The following is a 27500-nucleotide window of genomic DNA, read 5'->3' as shown; positions in this document are numbered from 1 at the left end:
TATATATATATATATATATATATATATATATATATATATATATATATACTGGAAACAGACCTTCTTTCAAAAATGTTTTATTAAAAATAATGGCAGCATTCACAGAATTGGTTTTATATACAATTTTTTAAATTCTCCTTTTGATTTTTCTTTCTGGCATGCTGGTATTACAAAGCAGCTGTCCAATATTCATCGTGCTGTAGGCCGTCAACGGAATTTCGGGCTGATGTTATCAAAGGCAACAGGGTATCAGGGACAGGTTGGTGTCGTCAACAGGTATATAGGTGTGTCTCGTAGGTCTTGAACAGGCCGTAGTCGTCAGGGTTCTACTGGTATTCCTTATGTTTTTCTTCTTTTCTGGTTTTTCCTATAGGCGTCTACATGTTTCGCCCACCTCGTTTGGAAATCATCGGGACGGGATCACTAAAGCCTGGTTCACACTATGCCAGTAATTTAGTCAAGTGGCGAGTAATTTAGCTACTAAACGTGTCTGAACACCAAACAGTTTAGTCAAGTAGTTTAGTAAGCAATTTAGTGATTTAGTGTTTAGCCGATCCAAAATGTTCTATTTTTATTCGGTCAAGTAGTACTCCGCCCATTTGTCATTCGTCACTAAACCAGTGAGAACACGTGTTGAATTTAGTAATTTAGTGGAGTTCATGAGTTGTAGGTTGCCGCAGAAGTGGCACTTCAATGGAATGAAGAGACAACACTAAAATTTATTTCAAAATATTTACAACATGAGAGCTTGTGGAATGTTAAATGTCCACAGTATAAAAATAAACAAATCAAACAAAGTGCCTACGCTGATTTGGAGAAAACCATGGATATACCTGGATTTGGAGAGAAGGAGATAAAAGCGAAAATCAAGAACATCAGGTATTTTCCATTTTTATGCCTCCGTAATCATGTTAGTAATTTTGTTCCAGTTGTGATAAGGTTAAAATTAGTTTGCTTTATTCATGTAATTACATTATTATTCTATATTTGTTTGTTTTCTTCTCAGATCAACCTACTCACAAGAATTGAGAAAAATCAAGGAATCCAAAAAATCTGGTGCCATGACGGACTCGGTTTACTCTCCATCGGTGAAATGGTTCACCATATTAGATGAATGCCTAGGGAACATGGATGCAATAATAATGGAAAGTGAAAGCAATTTGGTAAATACATATATTACTTATGTCTGAATTTATATATTTCCTTACAATTCTTAATGTATCATTCTTGCCTGCCAAGGAACAGAGCCATCTTCCACAAAGTAATTGGCATATCTTTCCCGAAGATCAGTAGACCGACCAGAAGAACGGTTGCTTAAACATGTTGGTAGTGGTTCCAATCCTTGAAGTGCTGGCACCTCTCTCCAATTACCGGGGATGACAGTTGCTTCATTGAGATTTTCTTTGTCTACTGTATATACAAACTGCGTGTTCTGTAATGTTGTTTGTCTGAGCCAATTGTGTAAAGCGCAACATGCCTTGACGATGCTCACCACTTTTTTTAGGACTGTAGGGCATTGGTTTCTCAAACACTCTGAATCTGGCGGCTAGTATACCAAATGAGTTTCCAACTATTCTCCTAGCCCGCGACAAACGATAATTAAAAATCTTTTGCTTTAATGTTAATTTACTTCCTGGGAAAGGTTTTAACAGGTATTCTTTCAAGAGAAATGCATTGTCGCCAACTAGGAAATGACCTTCTGGTAGCATGCCATTCTCTAAAGATTGATACAAACTACTGTTACGAAAAACTCCTCCATCATATATAACTGAAGCAATATTTATGATCTACAACTGCCATTAAGACAACACTGTTTGATTCTTTGTAATTGTAGTATAAACTTCCTGAGTCATGAGGTGCTTTCATAATGACATGCTTGCCATCTATTGCTCCACAGCATCCAGGAAAATTCAATTCTTTCTGAAAACCATTTGCAATCATTTTCCAATCTGTTGTACCAGGAACCTGAAAAAGTAAAAATAAAGTTAAATTGTGGTTTCATTTTAAACTAATATATTATAGTGGTGAACGGTAGGTACTAATCCCATTAGAATGTCCACCACTTTACATTCCCTCCCTTTATATTATAATGGCTCCAAACTTAAATATATACCTATTAAAGTACATTTTTTCCAGATTAACAACGATGGCGTACATATTGCAGAAACTGAACACAATGACTCTGAGTGCAGGATAGTTTAGTGCATGACCCAAAACCTACACCTGCTAGAAAAAAAAAACGAAAGTGATGCAGCTATCTAGTATGGTATTCCCAACCGAAAGACATATCTGAAGCTGCTATGACAGATGAAAACGAGTTCGAGGTTTTCGGAGACACATTGGCTTCAACTTAAATTCTTTGCCAACACTATTGGCACTCGAAGCCCAGGAGCACATTCAACTCTACATAAATAGAGTTCGACGTCAGCATCTGCTAAGCGTAAATGAATCCCATACAATTAGCAGACCAATACACCCCAGTCTACTATATCTGAAGTACATGTTGAACATAATACGTGTAGCCAGGAGTCTGCAATAATATCGACAGACATAATTACTGAAGCCTTTAATATTGCTAATTATGATAACTAAACATAAATGTAGCAAATGTTTAATTAATAAATGATTTGTGACATATATTTATGATTTATTTACTCTTACCTTGATGACTTCCTTTAATGATTCGTAGTACAATCGCAAACCTCTATCAAAAATTCTGAAATAGTTGATTTCCCAAGTCGAAATAGATGTGTGCGTGTTCTTAAACTACATCCATTAGCAGGAAGGTATAGAACTGCCTGTAATTTGGTTTTTGCCGGAACTGCACTCCTTAAATGGGTATCATTTCGTTGAATTTGTGATTGCACTTTCATCAACAGAAAGATAAAACATTCTTGACTCATTCTGAATGTTGAGTAGTATTCTCTAGGATCTTCTACTTCTAATTCCTTGAGAAGTGAATTAGTAGCTCCTAGTTGATTTCTTCTCTGAATCCATTTTCGTTCCCATAATCTTTTTCTTTTTGACACACTTATTTCTTCCTCCACTTCCTCTAAAATAGCTATGCAATATCTTTTATTAGCCTTTTAGCTTTGCTGCGTTGCCTGTTCATCTTGCGATGCCTTACACACTAATGTACTCTATTTGACTGGTTGTGAGAACGAAATTGATCAGTTTAGTAGGAAAGTAGTAACTAAACTACTCGCCACTTGACTAAATTACTGGCATAGTGTGAACCAGGCTTAAGTGCAATGGTCTGTGTCAGCCAGCCTGGATAAGGACAGGGAAGTGGGGAATAGGGGAAAAGGAACACTATCTCTGGATACAATCCAGTTTAAGCCTAACAGCAGGTGGATGGGAAAGGTGGAAGGAAGAAAAGGGAGGAAAGTGAAGTACAGTAGAAATGAAAAAGTGAGGGGCAGACCCTCTTGCGAAGTTGGTTTATTGGTGTAGCCACCACGCAAGGACGAGAGAGAGAAGAGAGGCTCGGAGAAGACAGTTTCTTTGGTTCATTGCCCGTGATAACTGGAAGGAAGTGATTTTGAATGTTAATAGGACTGGGATGTACTGGCACCACTTATGTTTTTATTTATTTGTTATTCTTTATATATTTTTTTTTTAACGTAATTTCATTTTATTTATTTATTCTTATTTTATTTGATTTATTTTTATATTTATTTATTTATAATTTATTTTATTTTACTATTTTATTTATTTTTAAAAATCTTTCGGATTTATATATCTTGGTCTGGGGGGGTCACAATTGACCTTTGTCTCAAGCCTACTCTACCAGTAGTGATCTCGGACTCGGTTGATGGTGAGATCTCTGGTGGTAGTGAATAAGATGTTGTCTTCTAGACTTAATTTGTTCTAGGTTTTCTGACCAAGTCTATGGAACCTGACATTTAGAGGCTCCAGTTTGGAGTGGTTATGCAAATCCCTTATAGTGTTGAAGTAGGGGGGACATTCCCTATATGCTTGCCTCAGAGCTTTGTTTTGAATTGCTTGCATTTTATTGAGTGTTGTTTTGCTCAGTGCACCAAATATGATGGCTGGGTATTCTAAGTGTGGCCTGGATAGTGACTTATATAATTTAAGTTGAGTTTTTTCAGTTTTCCTTGAGGTAGCTATTCTCGCCTGTACAAGGGGAAGAATGCCTGATTTTTCAAATTTGCACCCATTGTAGCTTGTTGATTAAATCTCCTGTTGTTGATTATAATATCCATGGGACATTGAGCAGATATTGAGAGGAGCTGAAATTTATTCATATTTGGTGTTATCTTCCATTTCTTTTTGTAGTTATTGATTTTTTGTATTTCTCTAACAGTCTTTCTTTGTAACATACGTTTAGCTTTGGTGGGATAAGTTATGACTTGGGTATGATCATCTGCGACCATGATTTGAAGGCAACCTTGCGTTGGAGGAGGGGTATCTTTAATGTAAAAGTTGTAGAGTGATGGGGAGAGAATGCTACCTTGAGGAACACCTGACTGTAACTGGAACTCTGGAACTATGAAGTCTTTTAATTTTGATCATTGCTACACGATTGTCTAGAAAGTTACACAGTAGTTGGGTTTGCTAAATCTGGCAATTGTGTTTCCAATAGTTTGAATTTTAAACCTTCATGCCAGATTTTGTCAAAGGCCCAACTGACATCCCTTGAGATAAGGTTGCAGCCGTACCCTAGACTTTTCTTGACTGCTATGAACTCATAGAGTCTGGTTAATGCAAGCTGAGTTCCTTTACCCTGTGTAAACCAATATTGGTTACTGTTGGTTAGCAAGTTGCCTTCAAGGAGCTCAGTAAACCTTATTTGAATGATTTTTTCAAGGATCTTACCAGGTGTCTCTAGTAGGGATATTGGCCTATAGTTAGAAACTGAGGTGAGATCTTTGCCCTTTTTCCCCACAAAGGGAAGTAGTGCTCTCTTTAAAAAGTCAGGCCAGTATCCCATACTTATGGTTTCGTTGAAAATGTCTTTTAAAAAGTCAAGCATGGAGATGGGCAGGTGCTTGAGGATAATTTTGTTAACTTTGTTTTTAAAGTTATAGATTACTTTGGTAATATCTTGCAGTTGGATTGGTTTGATAAAGTGTTCTTCATCATTTAACCTATCAAGCTCTACATGATCATCATGTTTATGAAGTACTTCAATAACTTGTTGCTCATGTTGCAGGTCAAACCTTAAATTCTCCCATGAATTTTCCTATTGTTATGGAGGATGTAGGCTATAGGTTGAGAATCTGATCCCAAAAGTCTTTTGATAATTTTCCAGAACTTTCCTGGGTCTCGATAGATACCTTCAACTTTATTTAGTAATGTCTCCCAAGTTGAGTTTATGAGTTCCTTTGCTTTGATTTTAATCCGTTCTTTGATATTTTGTATGTATTCTAATAGTTGATGTGTTGGACCTTGGTTATTTATTAAAGCTTGGCCTTGTTTATAGTAATATTGTAACTGCTTGAGATTATCTGTTTCTTTGGAATATGGTAAGATCCTGAAAGTTTTGAGGGGGGATACAAAGTTCTGAGGCTTCTTTGATCATCCTACACCAAAAAGTTATCCTATCGTCGATATAATATTTATCCTTTATGATGTTATCAGGTACGTCGTAGTTGGAGAGAGAGTTATCAAGAATATCCTTGAAATGTTCCCAGTTGGCATGGGTGAAATCGAGTGCTGGGCTGGTGGCTACCATAATGGGTCTCACAGTGAGTTTTAATAATACAAGTAGGTAGTCTGATGTAGTTAAAGGACCCTGGGTGACTGAATAGTTAAAAATGTGATATCTTTTAGACAGAAGGATGTCAGGTTTACCCGTGGATCTTCTGCTGAAATATGTGTCAAAATCTGGTCCTAGAAAGAGAACTACATTTCTGCTCGTAAGTCTTTGGATTAAGGTGCCTCTAGGATTTGTGCTATTATGGCCCAGGGCCGGGTTAGTTGTATTTAGGTTAGCTAATAGATAGACAAGGATATTGCGTCTCATTAAGGACAAGATATCTTACTGAGGAAATACTGGGTTTCTGGGGGGTAAATATGTAGTTGCTACAATTACTGGTCCCCGAACTGTCTGTAGTTCTACTGCAATTAAATCATGATTGAATCTGCCAATTAATTTGACCGTGATATCCCGTCTTACTGCTATTGCCATCCCGACATTTTGATCATTAGTGGTGTTACATTGAAAAACGTTGTAGTTCCAGATCTTGATACGAGTTGAGTTGGGTATACCCGTGGAGTTTAGAAGTATTAGATGTGGAGAGAAAGAGGAATAAATGTTACTAAGTTACTTACTATGAAGGAATGACCACTTTAAGACGTTATGTTAAATGATTGTGAGAGTATCCATTATGGTGCTTTTCCTTTTGTTAAGTCAAAGTACCATGAGTTCAATTTTTAGAATTTGTCATTATTTATCCTCGTGATCCTATTACTATATTTGTCTAGTTCTATTGTACCTTCAGTAATGAATTGTTTGACTGTGTTATTGTCTAATTTCTCTGCGAAGATGTACTTCATTGTTTTATTGTCGAAAATCATCCTCTTGAAGGTATTGTGGATTGGGTTTTTGGGGTTTGCCGTGTTGATGGAAATGTACAGTCTTAGTCCAATTTTGGGGTTCCTAATTTGATTGATGGAAGGGAGGATTGGAAGAGCCATAGCTCCTTGTATTTCAGGGTCTGTAGTGTTAGAAGTTGTTGTGGTGGCTGGATTTTTGCAGGTGTGAAGGCATTTCAATTTCAGAGTCTGAATTGCTAAGCATTCTTTTCCTGTTGGCTTCTTCAGTTTCCATGTCGTCATTGATTGTTAGGGGCTGATTAGGGCTGCTGTTATTTTGATTGTCTGATTTTAACATTGCTGATACTTTCTTGGCTAGCTTGATAGCCTCTGTAGGAAATTTAACCAACTGTAAGCCATTAGCTTTGTAGAATGTGTTAATCATTGTTTGGAAAGTGTTTGGTTCGACTGCTTCACTCAAATTTGCTGTGATTATTGCCATGTTCATTACTGTAAGCTGTTGGAGTGAGATGTTGTTGTTGTTGAGTGTAATAGCATTGTTCAGAGTAGTTGTGGCTGTGGCTTAAGCGAAGGTCTTGTTGGGTGTAATCTGGTATTGCTGGTTCCTGATTGTTTTAGCTTGGTCTTTAGTCATAGTTTTCCTGATTGGACATCTTGATGCCATGGTTGAGTGATCACCATTACATGTGATGCGCTTTTGGTTTGCTTGGTTGGAGCAATTGGTCCAATAGTGATCTTCTGAGGTGCATATTGAGCAGATTTATAAGTAGATGGTTTAGGGCAGTTCTTTTTGGCATGATCGTAACTGTAGCATCTCATACAATGGGGTAGAGAAATATAAATCTCCTGACTCAGGTATCTAGGTGGGAAGGATTGGCCAGAGATGAGAAGACCTTTACTGAGGCAGTCTCTCACCATTTGAGAAGATTCAAGTTTCACCTTAAATGTAGTTTTAGTGGCAGGAAGTTTGATGATTGCTGAAACCTTAATGACATTCTGTTGTTCAATTTAATTCTTAATCTTTTCTTCTGATTGATTGTATATCAGACTATCAGCCTGGGAAACAACCAATGAACGTGAGGCATTCAAATGAGGGGTGTCCAGAACTTCAAAGTTTTTATTATGCAGTGCAAGTTTGGTGTCAGGATGAATTATCTTCTCTATTGTGGCTTCATCAGCTACAGTTAAGTAGTAAGTTTATGGATAAAGCATGACTTGTCCTGTAGAACATTCCAGATTGCCAGGCAACGTGATTCTTCATCAAGTCCCTGGCTAGTGTCCCTGATCTTAACTTTTCCCATTATGTCATGGTAAAAGCAGTTATTATTTCCTTTTTTATTGAAGATGAAAAATAAATCTATAGGATTTGCACAACCTATTTGAATAGCATATTTATAAGTAATGTTAAAGATTAATTGTAAGGGATTTGCACAACCTTTTTGGGTAATTATGTGAATTTCAAAATTTTGAGAAAATTGTGATGCAGCAACGGGGCATGATTTTTGAAAGGGAGTGGGGGAGAAGGTGGAGAAATATTAACTTTTAACAATACTTAATAAAAAATAAAGGATTCCAATTATTAAGGGTGGTAGAACCAAAAAACCGTTTTTTTTTAGAAATTATAATAATAAATGTTAGCAGTCACTTTATGGGAGGCAATAACTAATACCTAATTCCCTAACTCCTATCTCTATGCAGGCACTACTGAGAAGTACGAGCCTGGACGGTGCAACAATCCCAGTGCCCCTAGAGAGTTTTAAGACCTCAATGGCTACTCCAGGGGAAAAGGGCTACTGATGGTGTTAGTTTTAAGAAGTTGTGAGCTTAAGGTTTGGAGAGATACAGGGGAGAATAGAAATATAGGGCTAGACCCTTGGTGGAAGGGATGGGGGTGGGGGTAGGGGGGATAAGGATAAGGATGGGGCTGTCCTTGGTAGGCTATCTCTGAACAGCTAATGCTGAAGGGAGAGGTCCTGTCCAATCTTCAGGCTGGAGCTTCGTATGAGGGCTGCTTGTTGGAGCTTCTAGAGGAGAAAACTTTCCTGGGCAGTGACTGGCAGGAGAATCGTTGGCTGACTGGGATGGTCTGCGTCGGATGGATTCGCACTATTTATTGCATTCGAGTGGTTTGAGGAGTCTAGTACCTCACTTTTCATTGGGCAATACCTGCGGTGTCAAGAGCGATGTCATCAGGGGGGCAGCTGCTGATTGGCTGTCCTCTTTGTGGGCAGAACCTCATCCTTATTCGTGATGATGGTCCCCTTGAAGGGGTTGCTACTAGGTCGTCCTCAGGGCGAGAGCCTGAGCTTTAGATCACTTTCAGGAGAATTGAAAGAATTCTGTATAAAATCAATTCTGTGAATTCTGCCATTATTTTTATAAAATTAATAATAATAATAATAGTATAAAAATAATAATAATAATAATAATAATAATAATAATAATATAATAATAATAATAATAATAATAATAATATAATAATAATAATAATAATGATAATAATAATAATAATAAAGAAATTATTATTATTATTATTATCATTATTATTATTATTATTATTATTATTATTATTATTATTATTATTATTATTATTATTATTATTGCTGTTGCTGTTGTTATTATTGTACTTGAGAAGCAGACCCCCTCTAAATCCATACTTTATTAAATGTGATGGCTACCTCAGCAGTTACTCTTGTAGAGATTCTTCTCTATTTTTCAAATAGCGGCTTTTTCTGTACTACTTAAACAAGCTATTAGAGCGCCTATGGAGGGCAATATCAAATACAAGGTCAAGATCGATGTATATATTTCAGCTTATACAGATAAACAATAATATCATAGTCATCAAAGTCATTCATGGTTTTCTCTCTCTCTCTCTCTCTCTCTCTCTCTCTCTCTCTCTCTCTCTCTCGTTTGTTTATAGCGAGCTTTCGTCTGGAGCTGCCAGACATCCTCTAGGCTAAGAAGCTGAGGGTGGGCTGCTTGATTTTGGGTTCGTCAGCAGGGGGGTCTGCCCTATGCTGATCTCCTATTGGCTGGTAGCGTAAATCATATTTATCATTGGTCGCTTGAGCCGGGTCTCAAGCCACTTTCGCCATGTCGATGGTTTCGTTCTTGTAACCTTCTAGACTTCCTGAGGTGTGCTGTGATGCTGTGGGACATCACGGCTAATACGGTTGTCGTTGCTTGCAGGAGTATCTCATTCCGGGGCATTGTCTTCTGTAGAGTTGCTGTGTTCGGTGGTGTCATTGTTGGTGGCAGATCTCATACTCGTGGGGAGGAGGAATTCTTCCTGCGTCATATTCAGTGTTGGTTTTATTTGCTGGATGAGACGTAATTCCAGCAAGCATAATCAACGGGCATCAGGGGCCTTCCCAATGATCTTGATGTTTGCTACAGGCGTGGTTCTTAGTAGCCCCCTCTAGTACATGGCAGGAGAGTCTTTTAGACAGGGGCATGCTAGTCATACCTACATAGGCACCGCTTCAACCGGGACCAAACATCAAGAAGCTATCTCCCGGGATGTGATCATCCAGAACACTAAGATCATCGAGAAGGCCCCTGGTGCCCGTTGGTTACGCCTGCTTGGTGCAGACACCCTGTTGACAACCCCAAATAGAAGAAGGACGGACACCACTCCAGAGGAGTTACTGCGATAGCGCCATCCCAGTCGACGATAGCGGCGACTTTCCAGCGATTTTTCAGCAGAATTTTTTGCTAATTACGACAACACCGAGAATAATAACGTTGAGAGAGCTCTCTCACAAAGTATAAGAAAATTCAATCGACATCTCTGTTCTCTTCCAAATAATTTTCACTTACTAACAGTCTCTCTTGCCAAAGATTCGGTAACCATTGGGGTCTTAAAGCTCCAATTGAAGCAAGACTCAGACAAAAAACTTCCTACTTTTGCAATTCTTCATTGCAAGTAGCTTAGGAACTGATAGGCTGGTGTCTCTTATAAAACAGAAGTTAGGCCCTTCAGGCAAAACTAAAACACAAAATACACATACACATACACATATCTTTCTCTCTCTCTCTCTCTCTATCTATCTATCTATCTCTCTCTCTCTCTCTATTCCCACAGATAGATAGATGGAGCCATGGACCCCCTGACTCAGCCCACACCCACCACAGCAGACACAACGGCACCTGAGAACTGGAAAAGGACGACATCTTTTTCGTTTTCAGATGCACCTGAAGCTGTAAGACCACAACTGGACTCCTCCACCTCTGACGAGGAAGAAGCTACCATTGCCACCTCCAAAGAAAAAACAATCCCCCCCTGCTATGGACACAGATGACTGCTTCCAACTTATTAACAAGAATAAATGAAAGCAATCAAAATCACAAACAGCACTTTCAGCCCCTTCATAGGCAAAATACCAAATCATTCCCCCAACGGGTAGTAGCCCTCATGCCTTCATAAAGGACTTGGACAAACAAGGTAAGTCTTTCCAAGTAAGTCCCACCACCAAAAAACTGCTTGCAATGCCAACTAATGAGGAAACAAATGAATATATGAGAAATAGCCTTGACCAATTCAAATATCTCAATCATGAGTACAAACAAAACGACAGCAGGGCCATTCTAGAGCATCCACAGGTCATCAAAGCTGATAAATGCCACACAAAGGGAACCAACCAAAAAAGAGGTAGTAGTGTGGAAAGGAACACAGCCAAAAAAGCTAAATCTTGGGATATGGGGCTACTTCCCCACCATGGACTACACATCTGAGCCTCTCAGGTGCTTCAGGGCCAAAAATGTGCGCATCACAGTAGTGCCTGGACTACCAAGGCCATTTGTGGGGTGTGTAGTGGAAGACATCCCACAAAAACATGTACAGACAAATTCAAAGCCGGAGTGGAAAACAATGCCAGATATCCAGCATCAAGGGAAATCACCATGCATGGAATAGGAAATGGCCAATAAGGCTACAAAAGATAGACAGGCTCAAAGGCAGTGCACCTCGCACCCTCCCTGGACACATACAACCCACCAGATCCCACCAGACAGCTGCAGGACCCAGCAGAGGCCGAAGTCCTATGCTGTTGCAGCTAGGGGGCATCAACCAGCTCCCAGGTGTACACAGACAACCCAACCACATCCCAGCAGAAGCTACAGTCTTATGTTGCTGCAGCTGTAGGACTTCGACCGACCCAAACACGCAGCCAGCCTCAGAAAAAGGAAAACACTGCACACACCAAACGACACCCAGACCAACCACATGCTCCAAGGAAACAAAACACCACCCCAAGAAGGAAAATTATTTGCACAGACCCTTTCAAATCAACAAATACCTATGTGTTAACCTCTCCTGTCCCCGAAACCAGAGCCATCCTCCTCTCTCCAAACCCCAAAACCAGCTCCATTGACCCTGGCTCCCCAAATCCATATAACCCAGTTTCCCGAAAGGTAAGAGGGCTGCCCAGAGCTGACACACGACCAATACATTGCCCAGATGCAAGATCTCATGAACCTTCTAGTACAAATGCTGTACAAGTTTCCAGAGTTGACAAGTTTTACGCCGGATGAGTGGTTTTTGCGCTCAGCTGCCAATCTGGTGGTCCAAGGTTTGATTCCCGGTTCGGCCAATGCAAAATTAGAGGAATTTATTTCTGGTGATAAAAATTCATTTTTTGATATAGTGTGGTTCGGATCCCACAATAAGCTGCAGGTCCCATTGCTAGGTGACCTATTGGTTCCTATCCACGTAAAAATATCTAATCCTTCGGGCCAGCCCTAGGAGAGCTGTTAATCAGCTCAGTGGTCTGGTAAAACTAAGATATACTTAACTTAACGAGTTGACAGGAGCCAACTTTTCAGAAGACATTGCCAAGGAAGTAGTAGACAAATGCATAAGAACATCGAGGGGACTCTGCATCATCATGTCTACACAATTAAACAACAGCAGTGCAAATGGCACTGCAAATACAGTCGGTGTCAGCTATACTCCAAGTGCCAGTATCAGGTACATCCCCAGTGCCAGGGTCAACCACAATGTCGGGAGTCAAAGCACACCCAGTGCAAATTATGAGATAGGAAACAGCAACAACACAATTAGGATAAATGATTGCAGAGATACAAACACCATAAAAATCCTTCATTGGAACATTCTAAGAGCAAACAATAGATATGTATTCCTGCAAGCACACACAAACACATAACTATGCCATCATAATGTTACAAGAAACACTAGCAAGGGAAAGTGTCAAATTCTCATTTAAAGGGTACAAAGTATACAAAACACCGTACACAGACACTAAAAGAGGGCTAATCACACTGGTTAAAACTCAATTCCATCAAAGAAAATAAACAACTTCCCATGCAGAGATAATGTAGAATCATTCAGTGTGAAACTCACACTTGCAATCAAAACACTGACAGTACACAATATATACAGGGCTCGAGACAGTACATTTGAAGGGGAAACACTATTCAGCACAGCAACACAAGAAATCACTGTAATAGCTGGAGACTTCAATGCACATTCGAGTTTAAACTCAACACAACAAACCAACACAACTGGTAGACATCTACATCAGTTTTCATATGAATTCCCAGAGGTTTGCCTACTGAATAGTGGAGAGCCAACTCATCTAAAAGAAGGAAGACTAGATCTAACCTTCACAAACTCAACCCTAAAGGAGCAAGCAACATGGAAGCTACATGAAACTCTCACAAGTGACCACATAGCAATTGATATTGGCCTACAGCTCAAAAAACTGCCTCCCATACCACCACCACCAGAGAGGTGGAACCCCAAGTTTGCAAACTGGGATACATTCGCGGCCACAATGGCAGGATGGGTGAGGGACTACCTTGAAAACCTAGCAAATGAAAAGTTCATTAGCGAACTCAGAGAGGCAGCAAATATGCCCATGCCAAAGATCAAACAAGCCAAGCCTGATCACAAGGTTGCATGGTACTACTGTGAAAAAGCAGGAGAACTCAATGCTAGAGTCAAAAGAGCCCGAAAACTCTTCAGATGGGAGTCATCTGATGAGATGCACAAACTTCTCAGAGAGGTAATAGCCCACGCAACTGAAGAGACAAAAGAAATCAAACAACAGGCATGGTATGAATGGTGTGCCAACATCAGCAGACAAACTCCAGTAACCCAGATCTGGAGATTCCTTGTAAAAATTGCAGGGAAATGAAGAACAGAGCAAAGCATCCATCCTAACCCACAAGAAGTTGACAACATAGCCAGAAACTCTGCAGAGAGAACAAAATCTCACAACCTTCCCCAAATAACATGATAAAAAATAAATGAGATTTCCTATGCAAAGTGGAGGGAAATCAATGCTGCCTGCAACATGCTGGATGACACAGACACCCTTCACTATGGAAGAACTAAACAGTGCACTCAGCAGGAGGAAGAAAGACACAGCTCCTGGAGCAGATGCAATCACCTACAGCATGCTGATGCACATGGGCGACCCTGCCAAGCAGGTATATCTCCTCCTGGAAAATGGGACATACTCAGAGCACACCAGGCCAAAGAAATGGCAACAGCAAGACACACAACCAATCCCAAAGCTAAAGAAGCCAGGCGCATATAGGCATATATCACTCATCAGCTGCATGGAAAAACTTGCAGAAAGAATGGTCCTAAACATACTACTTTGGAAAGTAGGGCTCCTACACCATAGGTTCTATGCCTATAGGGAAGGAATAGGCACCCATGAGTGCCTCAAAGATGTGTTATGCGCCATAAATGGCAAAAGATCCATAGTGGTCTTCTTAGACCTAGAAAAGGCATATGAGCTGGCCAATGAAGCAACCATTCTCTCCTCCCTAGTGTGGAAGAGGATCAAAGGCAACCTGCTTACATGGACAACAGGCTACATGCAAGACAGAGAAGCAAGAGTAGTGTCCCAAGGCAGAATGTTGGAGTACTACCCTCTTAAAAATAGCACTCCACAGGGGGACATTCTAAGCCCTTTCCTATTCAATGTCCTTATGGAAAATCTAGCCTGTCTAGAGTTACCTCAAGGAGTAGAGGTCTTCATAAATGCTGACGTCGTTTGCATCAGCAGCTCAAGCCCTCAAAGACAACCCCATAAGGCGCAAGAAGCCTTGCTAAAAATTTAGGACAAATGCACACAATTGGGACTCAAAATCAACAGAAATAAGACAAAAGCCATGGCAATAAAACATGATCAAAACCCACCCAACCTTCTACTGAACAGAGACATCATAGACTGGGTAGATAGCTACACATATCTGGGAGTCTGCATTGCAGACACATTATCTCCTAAGAAGGAAATACAGTTCCTGCAGGCCAAATAAAAAATTGGGCTTAATTCTCTAAAGAGAATCACATCTCTGCAAGAAGGTGCAACATACCATCTGCTCAGGAGCTTTCATGTACAAACCATCAGAGCACAAGTAGAATATGCAGCACCAGTCCTAACAAGTCTCAGAAAGGACCAACAGCAGAGGATGGAGGTCATCCAAAACAATGCTATGAGAATAATACTCGGGACCCCAGTGTGAATAAGAATATGTCTCTTGAGGGCAGAGACACAACTACAGTCTCACACACAGGATAGGCCAAAGAAATACTGCCATTCTGTGCAAAACCATCAGAAGCAACAGAAATGGACCACTCAAAAACAAAATGCAAGTGTGCATGAACCTGCACAAAGAGCTAAATCCTCCCAAAACAAATGTGGGCAACATACTCCAGACCCTGAGAGAACTGGATATGCGGGACACCGTGAAACACATAACAAACAAAGTGCTCTGCACAGCAGCACAGATGAAAACTACAGCAGAAAAAGCAATCAGGAGCACTGCAGCTGAAAACTCATATTACACAGACGGCTCAGTTGACCCAGAAGCTCCGGTGACGGCAGCGGCAGTGGTCACTCAAGACTTCAAAGGAGGCTGGAGGCTATCAAACAACGCCTCCATACTACAAGCGGAACTAATGGCAATTTAAAAGCCTTAGAAAATTCCAATTAGAAAGAAGGGCACACAACAGTGCATATCGACTCCAAGGGAGCAATACTCGCAATCAAGGCAACAAATCCCAAAGAAAATGTGACACTGATAACAGCAATAAAATCAGTAGCCAAGTCACATCAAGCTGCTGGTAGGAGAGTCATTCTAAACTGGATACCTAGCCATGTGGGAATCCAGGGATATGAAGAAGCTGGTATCCTAGCCAAAAGTACCCTCAGCTGCAGTACAGTAAGCATAAAAGTGCAACCATTCATAACACAACTAAAGGAAATGGCTACACGTTATGCCAAACTCCAGGAAGAGATTGAAGTCATGACATCACAAAGCAAAACACCAGAAAACTCTCGGTCATCACAAACAGGTTAAGGCTAGGATACTTATGCACCTGGCAAATGATCGGTAATGAGGGCAGGTCATGTCAGTACTGTGACTGAGAGGCAATCCAGCCCCTCGAGCACTACCTACTAGACTGCCCAGAGACACAGTCTCTCAGGTCGAATCTGACCAAAAATGAGCTGACACTGGCACAGACCACCAGACACATCCTAAGCAACATAGGGACATGAGAATCAATTAATGTCTCACCCACCTCCCAGGTAAAAAAAAGGAATTACACAGCAAATCCACAAGGACACTTGGGAATCTCCTGTTGTCCTACCCACCTCCCAGAGAAAAGAATTCTCTCTTATTTAAAACCACAGAAACACATGGGAATCTGCATCTGTACCACCACCCCCACCCCCCAACAAAAAAAGAGATCGCCCTATAAAAAAAAAAAAAAAGTAAAAAAAAAAAAAAAAGGGAACCACCGAAATCTGCACATTGTAATGCAAAAACTCTCTATTTCACTTGTTGCAATGGGATTTATATACATCTTTGGGAACATATGTATAAGTATGAGTAGGTGTGTACATGTATATATACTATTATACATCCTTAATGTTTGTTTGATATATATTGCCATGTATTCAGATACTACACACATGTATATATCTATATTGAGCCTGAAATGTTATAGGAAATTCCCATCCCTTTTTTTTAAGACTGCCTTTCCTTCAAACTAAAACTCACTTCCATTTCATACTCAGCACTCTCCATCTAGGCTGAGTCTCGCTACTATAAGGTTCAAAGGGGTTGCAATTCTGCCTGTCACCCTCTTTCATTTCTACAACTAACCACCAAAAGCACTGTTTATGTCTCTTTACAGATAATCAAGCTATGGACTACTCCAGGAACAAGAGCCCGTGCCAGCACAAGGCTGACTTAATTTTCAACAACAACAACATTCCAGAAGCAGTCCACTCTCAGCTTCCTAGCCTACAGGATGTCTGGCAGCTCCAGACAAAAGCTCGCCAAAAGAAAACGAGACAGACAGACAAACAGACAGACAAACAGAGACAGAGACAGAGAGAAACCATAAATGACTTTGATTACTATGATACCATAGTTTACCTGAAGCTGAATATATATGCATCGATCTAGACCCTGTATTTGATCATGACCTCCATAGGCGCTCTACTAGCCTGTTTAAGTAGTACGGAAAAGCCGCTATTCGAAAAATAGAGAGGAGTCTCTACAAGTGTAACGCTGCTGAAGTAGCCATCACGTTTAATAAAGAATGTTATTATTATTATTATTATTATTATTATTATTATTATTATTATTATTATTATTATTATTATTATTATTTGCTGGAAGAAGACCTTCCTTAATACATGTTTTATTGAAAACAATGGCTATTTAAACTGCATTTATTTGGTATAGAAGTTTCTCTATTCGTCTTATTACTGACTTTTCTTCTGTACTCAAGTTGGCTATTAAAACGCGAAATGGGGGATTCATGTCAAAACCGTGGTATTTGTCAAAGTGAGTATATTATACAAAATGCACTACAAATTGGACCTCTAGCCTAATTAGCAAAAGATAATACCTACTAAATACCTCATTCTGGATTCCTCTTGCTCAAGGGCGTCCGTAGGACTCCCCTAAGAACTTCAGTCCCACAACATCTGCCCGACGATGTCCTTCTGGGTTTGAGGACGAAACGTTGCAAGAAGAATCAGGAGAAGGGGAGAGAGAGAGAGAGAGAGAGAGAGAGAGAGAGAGGAGAGAGAGAGAGAGAGAGAGAGAGAGAGAGAGAGAAGCAGACCCCCCTGAGCAACAGGAATCCAGAATGAGTCATTTCGTATTATCTTTTGCTAATTAGGCATGAGATCCAATTTGTACTGCATTTTGTATATGTTCAATTTGACAACTACCACGTTTTTTTGCATAATCCCCCATTTGGCGTTTTGATAGCCAACTTGAGTACAGAAGAAAAGTCAATAGTAAGGAGAATAGAGAAACTTCCTATACAAAATAAACGCGGCTGAAATAGCCATTAATGTCAATAAATCCTGTATTATTATTATTATTATTATTATTATTATTATTATTATTCATAAAAATCTCCTGATAGCATGAGTCACTAAAATGGCGAGGAAATCCAGTGTTTGTAAATGGAAATATGTAGTGTTAGAAATATTTATACAAACGAGAGCTTTCCAAAAGCTGCTCCATTCTTCTTTCCAGTCGAGCAGGTTCTCAAAAGCTTTCGTCTGTAAGTATATTTCTAATATATATTTACATTTATGCCACTGTGGATTTCTTCACCATTATTATTATTATTATTATTATTATTATTATTATTATTATTATTATTATTATTATTAATCTGGAAGAGGATCTTCATCTATACAGGTTTCATTGAAAATAATGGCCATTTCAGCAGTTTTTTTTTTTTTTCTACAAGTTTCTATATTCTCCTTTTAACTGGTTTTTCTTCTGTACTCTATATTATTCAAAGAGGGCTTCTTGTGAAGGATAAGGAGGGCTTCCAGCAAGCATAATCGTCTTGAGTCTGGGGCAGTGCCGTTGATTGTAGTATTCTAATAATTCCTGTTGCGGGATGGAGCATAATTGTGACAGGAGAGGGCATGGTTCTTGAGAGTGCCCTCTTGTATGTCACAATATATGTTCCAGGACATCTGCGAATAGAGCATTGATATTGGTATACTTCATTGGAACACTTCAGGGGGTGTCCTGCCAGGGGAAGGGTTTTTTTGAATTATCAAGTCCTGAGTTCTTTTATTCTTATATTATACAAGAAGGTCTATGCATTTTCTTTCCTCAATGTTATTCTTGTATCATAAAAAAGGTCTGTTTTTTCTTCCTCAGTGGGGGTGACATTTTCCATCACAATCTTCTTCTTGATGTTCTCTGACTCCCTGTACGTCAAGTGCATAAAGGCTTTGTATTACAAGGTGATGGTTTCTTTTTCTTCTTCAGGTATGTCTTCATTATTATACTATTTCTCAAGAACTTTCTTCGTCTCATGGTTAACGAGCTTAATGGAGTACCCATTGTTTATTGGTATTTGGGAAGCTCTATCTAATTCTTGTTGTGTGTCCTGCTCTGACTATGGTAATATTTAATCCTGCAGGGCACTCACCTTTGTCGTTAAGCCAGAGGCCGTCTTCTATCTTAGAGACGGGTACATCAAGAAAGGGAGCCTGTCATCAGTGATGAATTATGTTGTATAGTTCAACATGCTGCACTGTCGGAACGTGTGATGAAGGGCTTTGACCTCATCCTCGGTGTCTGCTTGAATGAAGATATCGTCGATATAGTAGGCATATTTCCAGGGGTACTGGATCCGAGCAAAGACTCGTTCCTTGACAGTGCCCATGTAGAAACTGGTGAATAGGACTCCTAATGGGGATCTCATTGCTATGCTGGCTTTCTTCCAGTAGATATGTCCATGGTGGGTGGAGAAGGGGGCCCTCTTCATACGTATGTTTTAAAAGGCACAGTAGTGAATTGTTATCTCAACTCTTTCTGGTTAGAGACAAGTCAATGAGAGACAAGAATTGGATTCCTCGAAAGATGACCAATGCACTTTGAGGTTGATGACGCCTTGTAGATCACATGCTTGGACGTGAAGCACCCGTGTTTGCTGGGTGCAACACACTCACGTGATGTTTGTAACGAACGGTATATGACTTTTGTTATGGAGGATAAGTACAAAGTGGGAGCACTCACTAATTACTTGTGACAGAGTGCGGAACACGCCTGGAAGAGGTGTTGCGAGGTGTTGCAGACCCATCGAATAAGGTAACATAAGAAAGAACTGTAAAAAAGTTAACCTTTGAAGTGATAATTATTGGGTGTGGAGAAAGAGGAGTGTGGTGCGGTACACATTCTTTTTGATTAACTTTCATGGGTAAAATGGTGTAATAATTGTGGTGTCTTTATTTCAGATGGGTTCAAAGTCACCATATAGAAAAATGGAGTCTCAATAAAGAACCTTTTATTGACATTAGATTAAAATGTTATGGTTAGTCGGAGGCCTAATGAGAATAAGAAGGGGGTGCTTTCTTAAATATGATTTGGAGAAGACATTGATAGGCTAACAGTTTTTTGCGTGGTCAAAATAATTCCTTTTTATATCCCTTTTATTAATTGGGATTTTGTTCCATTTTAATGTTAGCTAATTTGAGAAATAAAAAGTATATTTTTGTAATTATGGGAGCTTATTCGCTTAGCTTGCATTTCCAGCTAACTTCCCAGAATGATCTGCAGCAAACGAGGTAGGTGTAGTTGCCTGTTAGCAGTTTGTTTCATTTTGTTTAAACAAGTATCATTTGTTCTTAAAAACTCGTTTAAGATATGTGCAAGATGGCTCGCAGCGATAACTCTGGATGTTGAGGGTAGGGATGGATTCATCCCTGTGTAATCGATCAATAGTTTCGTCCTCAGGGAGGGACATTTGCAAAAAAGATATTTTACATTGAGGGAAGCCATAGTGCCATAGGCAGGGAATCCATAATCTCCTTAAGGAACTCGGCAGACAATCAAAGACTATAGCTACATGGGATGTAAGGGGTCAGAATATATTTTATGCATTTTGCCAAGGCATAATAGTGCGGGTGTCTTGCTGATCATTAGGTGTAGGGGGTGTTCCCTCTTTATGATTCTCTACACTACCATATAGTTAACCTAATCAAAAGTCTCCTTGGATGTAGAGGGAAATGCGAGGCATTAGTTGCTGATTTGACAGTTCTAATAATATTATTGGCATCCCACTTGATATCATCAATTGCGTTGTGGAAGAGCAGTTCAAAATTTGAGGAGTCTGATAGGATATCATCAAGTTTCCTGTGATATTCGTCAATTTCTATGAGGGCGAACGCAGCCATCTTGTTTGCCCACCAGATGTGATGCCTTTTTCTACTTCAACTCCTTGGCAGCCTTCTTTAGTTCATGGTTGCATATACCATTCATGTAGGTGAACCACTCAGTGAGGGCCTTGGCAAGTAGGAGGGGCTGGAGGGCATGGGAGGTCTTGATGGTGAGGCAGCTCTCTAACTACTGGATGAAATCTAGCAGGAGCTCTACCTCAAGACATTTCTTGTTGGATCTTGTCTTAGATATGAAGTGGCAATTAAGCCCTAATTTAAGCAGAGAGTCTTGTTTGGAGGAGGCCTGAAGTCTGTGAGGCTTATACAATCTGGTGTATCTGGTGTTTCTTGATCAGGTGGTCATGTATTACCATTGACGTCTTGGTTTAGCCTCTCTGTACACTAGTAAGGAGTAGAAAGGCCTCTTGAGTAGTATTCAAAGATTGATTCTTGTCAAGGATGAGGAGGGCTTTCACTAACCGTAGTCATCTTGGGTCTAACATATTGCCAATGATGTAGGTGTTGTTGATAATGCTGTCACGGGATGGAACATAATTGTGATAGGTGAAGACATGGTTCTTGATAGTGCACTCTTGTATATGCCATGAAATCCTCTTTAGCGAGCCACATAGTAGTCCATGCTAATATAGTTCCGGGACAAATGCAGATAGGTCATTGATATCAGTATACTACACAGGAACGCTTCTGGGGGTCTCCTACCAGGGTGTATTGGTTGTTCCTCATTATCAAGTCCTGAATTCTTTTATTCTAGCAATATAAAACCAGGTCTAAGCTTCTATATAGTTGGTGGGGTGACATTTTATATCACAATCTTCTTAATGGTGTTTTCTTCATCCCTGTGCTTCAAGTGTACAAGGACCTTGTAGTATAAGGTGATGGTGACTTTTTCTCCTTGAGATAGGTCTTCATTACTATACTGTTTCTCCTTAGCTTTCTAGACCTCATGGTTAATGAGCTAATTGGAGTACCCATTGTTTACAAGTACATGGGAAGTTTTGTTCTGCCAGGTTGAACAGTGAGATAGGGCATGTTGTATGTAAGTCCTCACTGTGGTACTCTTGAATCTTGCAGGGCACTCACTTTTGCCATTAAGGCACATTACTACATTAGTTTTCTTCGTGAAAACAGAAGTCCGAAAGCCATCTTCTGTCTTACAGACAGGTACATCAAAAAAGAGTATCCTAATCCAAATTCTCCTTGGAAGGTGGGAGATGCACGACATTAGTTTTTTGTGTTGACAGCACTAATGATATTATTGACATCCCGCTTGATATCATCAGTTAGATTGCATGAGAGCCATTCAAATTTGGAGTCTGACAGGATATCATCAAGTTTCCTGTGATATTCGTTGGTCTCTATGACCTGATGGTGATGCCCTCTTTCTTCTTCAACGCCTTGGCTGCCTTCATCAGTTCACAGGTGCATATACCACTCCTGTAGGTGCCCAACTCAGTAAGGACCTCGGCAGATAAAAGGGGCTGGAGGGCATTGGAAGCCCTGATGGTGCTGTGGCTCTCTAACTTGCTGGATTGAATCTAGCAGGAGATCTACCTCAAGGTGTTTTTTATGGGGTCTCGGCTTAGATATGAAGTGACAATAAAGCCCTAATCTAAGCAGAGCATCTTGGTTTGGGGAGGGTGTGAAGTACATGAGGTTTATATAACCTTGTATGCATTATGGGGCATGAAATTTCCCTCCATTGAGAGTGATAAGCTCTTGCGCAATGCCTTTTATATGGCACTTGAAGTCACCCTCTTGGAGGATGTCTAGTCAGGACTTGAGCTTCTTTAAAGTATTCCCTTGGTGGATGGGCTGGTTTGTTTCCTTGGCTGTCATATTTGGGGTTGTCATCTCCGGTGGTGTCTAATTCCTCTTCAGAAAGTTAGTCTTGACTCTCTGAGGGCACCATGGAGATCTACCACAGTTGTAATAGCCCCTGTCTCACTGTTCCACCAGGCAGGACACACATAAGAATTAGATAGAGCTTCACAAGTACTCATAAACAACAGGTACTCCAAAAGACTCATTAACAATGAGATCAAGAAGGCTTTTGAGAAATGGTATAGTAATGAAGACGTACCTGAAGAGGGAAGAGATACCATCACCTTATACTATAAGGGCTTTAGGCACTCGAAGTACCCGGAAGGAGGAGAACGCGATTACAAAGATCGTGACAGAAAATATAAATTCTTGATGGGCAGTAAGGTTGATTGCAAATTACAAACTTTAAGTCGTGATTGACAAATTCATTAACGCGGAACTTAATTATTTTGAGAAAATTAACTTAGATAGAAAAGATATCTTGTCGAAATTTACCCCTAATAATACTAATTATTGAAATGGAGACGTATTATTTAATACAATGGAAAACTATGCTCAAAGTATTTTCTCTATATAAAATAAAATGTAGCAAACCAGAATAAGAGTATCAGAAACAAATAACTATTATTCAGTGAGATATAGGTATACCACGTCTATTAATTCTTCAAGAAAATTAATATGAATTGCTTTTTATTGTTCATGCAGGTGTACTGTTTATAATAACTTATCATGAAAACTGCTTACTTGAATTTCAGTTATATCATACCGTAGATCTCTCTCTCTCTCTCTCTCTCTCTCTCTCTCTCTCTCTCTCTCTCTCTCTCTCTCTCTCTCTCTTCAGAAAGTGCAAAGAAGAAAGTGAACAACAATAAACAACACACACACACACACACACACGTATACACACACACACACACACACACACACACACACACACACACACACACACACACATATATATATATATATATATATATATATAGTATATATATATATATATATATATATATATCTATATATATATATATATATATATATATATATGTATATATATATATATATATATATATATATATATATATATATATATATATATATATATATATATATATATATACATGTATACTCAATGAACGTAATATGAAAATATTGAAGATAAAGACAAACATATATACCAGACACACATATACACGGAAAGAAATACATTCCTACTAGTAACTGACGAAGTACCTATTTTTTTAGTAAGCTTAAAAAACACAAGGTAATATGGAAATTATAAAGGAAAAATAACTCCACATACACTTACATACTACATTTACATAATTACACACGCACTTTCATTTGCACATACATACATTACTAACAAAAAAAGTAATATAAACAATTCAACGAAAAGCACATACATACATACATACATACAGACAGACAGACAGACAGACACATTGACTGTGTAATTGGCGAACTAACTATTTTAAATAAAAGGAAATAAAAAAAATAATAAGATAATTACCAAGACAAACATAAACATACTTGCGCATGCATACATAAATACATACATACATACAAAAATACACATAAATAAGGTGATGCAAAAGATAAAAAAGTGTGCATCCATACATACATACTGTCTATGTAATTGATAAAGTATCTATTTCGAAAGAAATTAAAAACAAGAAGGTAGTACAAAATTATCACGAAAAACAAAGCTACATACACATACATACTATATACTGATTACACACATACTTAAATTTGTATGTACATACATGAATACATACATACATACATACTATACTACACTAAATAGCAACTAAGAGTATGTAGACTTTTGGGAAGTCCATCAGTTCGATGATTACGATCACGCAAGCCACAGTGGTATCTTTCTACTCCACCACTCCCAGACTCCCATCACTACTAGCGCAAGTCTACCACCCTTCCCCCCTCTCTCTTCCTCATCCTCCTTACACCCTTTCTATCGACCAATCTCCACTCCCTCCTCCTTTAGCCCTTCCAAACACGCCAAGTCATTTTCTGTCATTTAGTGACGTTCGTCTTCCTCTCGCCTTGCGAGCCGTTAGTGGTACCTGCCATGCAATCTATTACGGGTTTCTTTTTTTTCTAATAATGGATTTTTGTGTCATATCTGATAAAAACTAATAACAGTATTTCCTAAATGTAAGGCACTTATACTGGTAGTACGTAAAGACGCTATGTATATGAATATACAGTCTATTGTCAGCAATATCACAGTATTTCAGAGGGTTCCATGATACATCTTAGAATACCAAAGTTTATTTAAGAAACGTTTCGCACACAAAAAATACGGTGCATCATCAGTCTATGAAAATAAAGACAATTACATTCAAAAATAATTCACAATAAATACTAAAAATATTGCAAAATTGAAATACTGTAAAAGTTAAAAGTTAAAGATTTAAAAATACTGTAAAAGTTAAAAGTTAGAGATTTAAAAAAATGCACAAGAACCAAGAGAGAGAGGGAGAGAACTGAAACACCAACCATCCTAGGTAAGAGACAAAGAAGGAATGGCAAAATTTGGCGTCCCAAACAAGACGACAGTTATGCCAGATACAAAGGTGAAGCCGTGGAGTTACTGTTTAATGGAGGAACCAGTCTTTTATTGAGTAATGATTCTAGGGTATTTAAGTGATCTGGGTCCCTCGTATAACCAATAATGGAGAAGTGCTGTTTCAAGACTCCTAAAATTGCATCAAGATTTTTAATAATGGAGAATTCTGGTTGCTTAAGTCTCTGATCTGTAAGAAAACTGTAACTCATGTGGCTGCAATATATCACCTGGGTTACAGTTTTCTTACAGGTCAGAGAGTTAAGCAACCAGATTAAGAATCTTGCAGCAATTTGTAAAATAGGAGTCTTGAAACAGCACTTCTCCATTATTGGTTATACGAGGGACCCAGATCACTTAACAACATTAGAATCATTACTCATTAAAAGACTGGTTCCTTCATTAAACAGTAACTCCACGGCTTCACCTTTGTATCTGGCATAACTGTCGTCTTGTTTGGGACGCCAAATTTTGCCATTCCTTCTTTGTCTCTTACCTAGGATGGTTGGTGTTGCAGTTCTCTCTCTCTTGGTTCTTTTGTATTGTTTTTAAATCTTTAACTTTTAACTTTTACAGTATTTTAATTTTGTAATATTTTTAGTATTTGTTGTGAATTCCTTTTTTAATGTAATTTTTTTTTTTCACAGACTGATGATGCACCGTGTTTTGCGTGAGCGAAACGTTTCTTAAATAAACTATGTTATTCTACTAAGATATATCATGGAACCCTTGGAAATACTATATATATACATATAAACAAACACACACACACACACACACACACACACACACACACACACACACATATATATATATATATATATATATATATATATATATATATATATATATATATATATATATATATATATATTATATATATATATTTGCAGAGGGCTTAGCACACAAATTGAATACAAGAATATAACTAAAAACCAAAAACTAAAATAATCTTAAACATACATGAACGTGAACATAAGATCTTCAGTGATGAAATTTTAACAAGAGAATAATATTCAGTCTACCAATTTGAATGTCATTGTCAAACAATTGATTTTTACATATATAAATGATTATCAAGAGTACTTGTAGTATTAATCTACCTTATGTCTACATTCCCTAACTCCCAAACGCCCTTTAAAAGTTTTAAGGCGTTTAGGTGGTATTTTTGCTGGGTAAAGTATGTTGAAGCTATGTGCAGGGTTATCAAAGCAAGCCTTTATTAATTAATTACAGCTAGTATAAAGGAATTCTGACGTATACAATAAGATGCGATGACTAATAGTTTTATACATTGTTTCAGATTATTATTATTATTTTTTTTATCATTATTATTATTAAAACTATAATAAAGCAAAGACGAAATCCTGTTACAAATAAAAAAAAATATAAATCAGAAAATAATTATCTGCACAGGTGTGTGGGTACATATGATTTCCATTGACTTTAATTTCTATATAATGAAAAAAAAATATAAGTGAAATGCAGATAACTAAATAAACCAGTTAATAGATATACTAACTAATTAATTCTAATTTTGTATGCTTTGGAATGCTTTTAGGTTAGCTACAACAATACTAAATATCTGATGTAATGTCTCTTTGGACGTCGGCTACACTAGTAACTGTGTTCCACTTTTCATCTAGTTTCACTTTCATTCACAGTCTTGTCTTCATTTCTCCTTCTTAAATCAAATATAAAAAGATTAACTGCATAAATAATTCTCCATAAGCCTCATTTCAAATATCATTCTATATTCGTCACTATTCAAGGAAGAAAACTGACGGAAATTATTTCTTTTGTAGCAAGAAAAGTTGTAGAGAACGAGACCCCTCGTGAAAGCCCAATGGGATCAGAAATAAGACTCACAAGCGATATATGAAGCATGGCTTTTGTGACACGATTGTCTTGACGTGCTATTTCTAAGTGCAGCAACAAACAGTTATGGCTTTATTGTATTTCATGCGCTATCCTCTGAATTTCTTGGTGAATGGAACACTTGCCTATTTTGTTTTATTTCGTCTGTGGCTCTGATGGAGTTTTCCGGATACTTTCGTGTAGAATTATTTTACTCTCTATAGCAATGTCCTCTCTAGTTTTTGGTTCCCAAACGTAAAAACAACACGAAGAAATCGAGTGTTAATACTATGTCACTTTGAAGTGATTTTTCATAGCATTTTGAAGTTCAGTGATTCTGTCTTTTTACATAATTTTCCCGTACACTATTCCGTCCTGAAACATAAAAACGACACTTAAATCCAGAATCGCATGTAATTTGGAATGAATTTCAGAAACGCATCTAACATCTAACTTACTATTCTTTTATTCCGAAACTCACATAGAATTCCTTTCTTTTT

Source organism: Macrobrachium nipponense, chromosome 14, assembly GCF_015104395.2.
Source record: "Macrobrachium nipponense isolate FS-2020 chromosome 14, ASM1510439v2, whole genome shotgun sequence".
NCBI lineage: Eukaryota > Metazoa > Arthropoda > Malacostraca > Decapoda > Palaemonidae > Macrobrachium > Macrobrachium nipponense.
The sequence above is the reverse complement of the archived record's forward strand: the minus strand, read 5'-3'. Positions refer to the sequence as shown.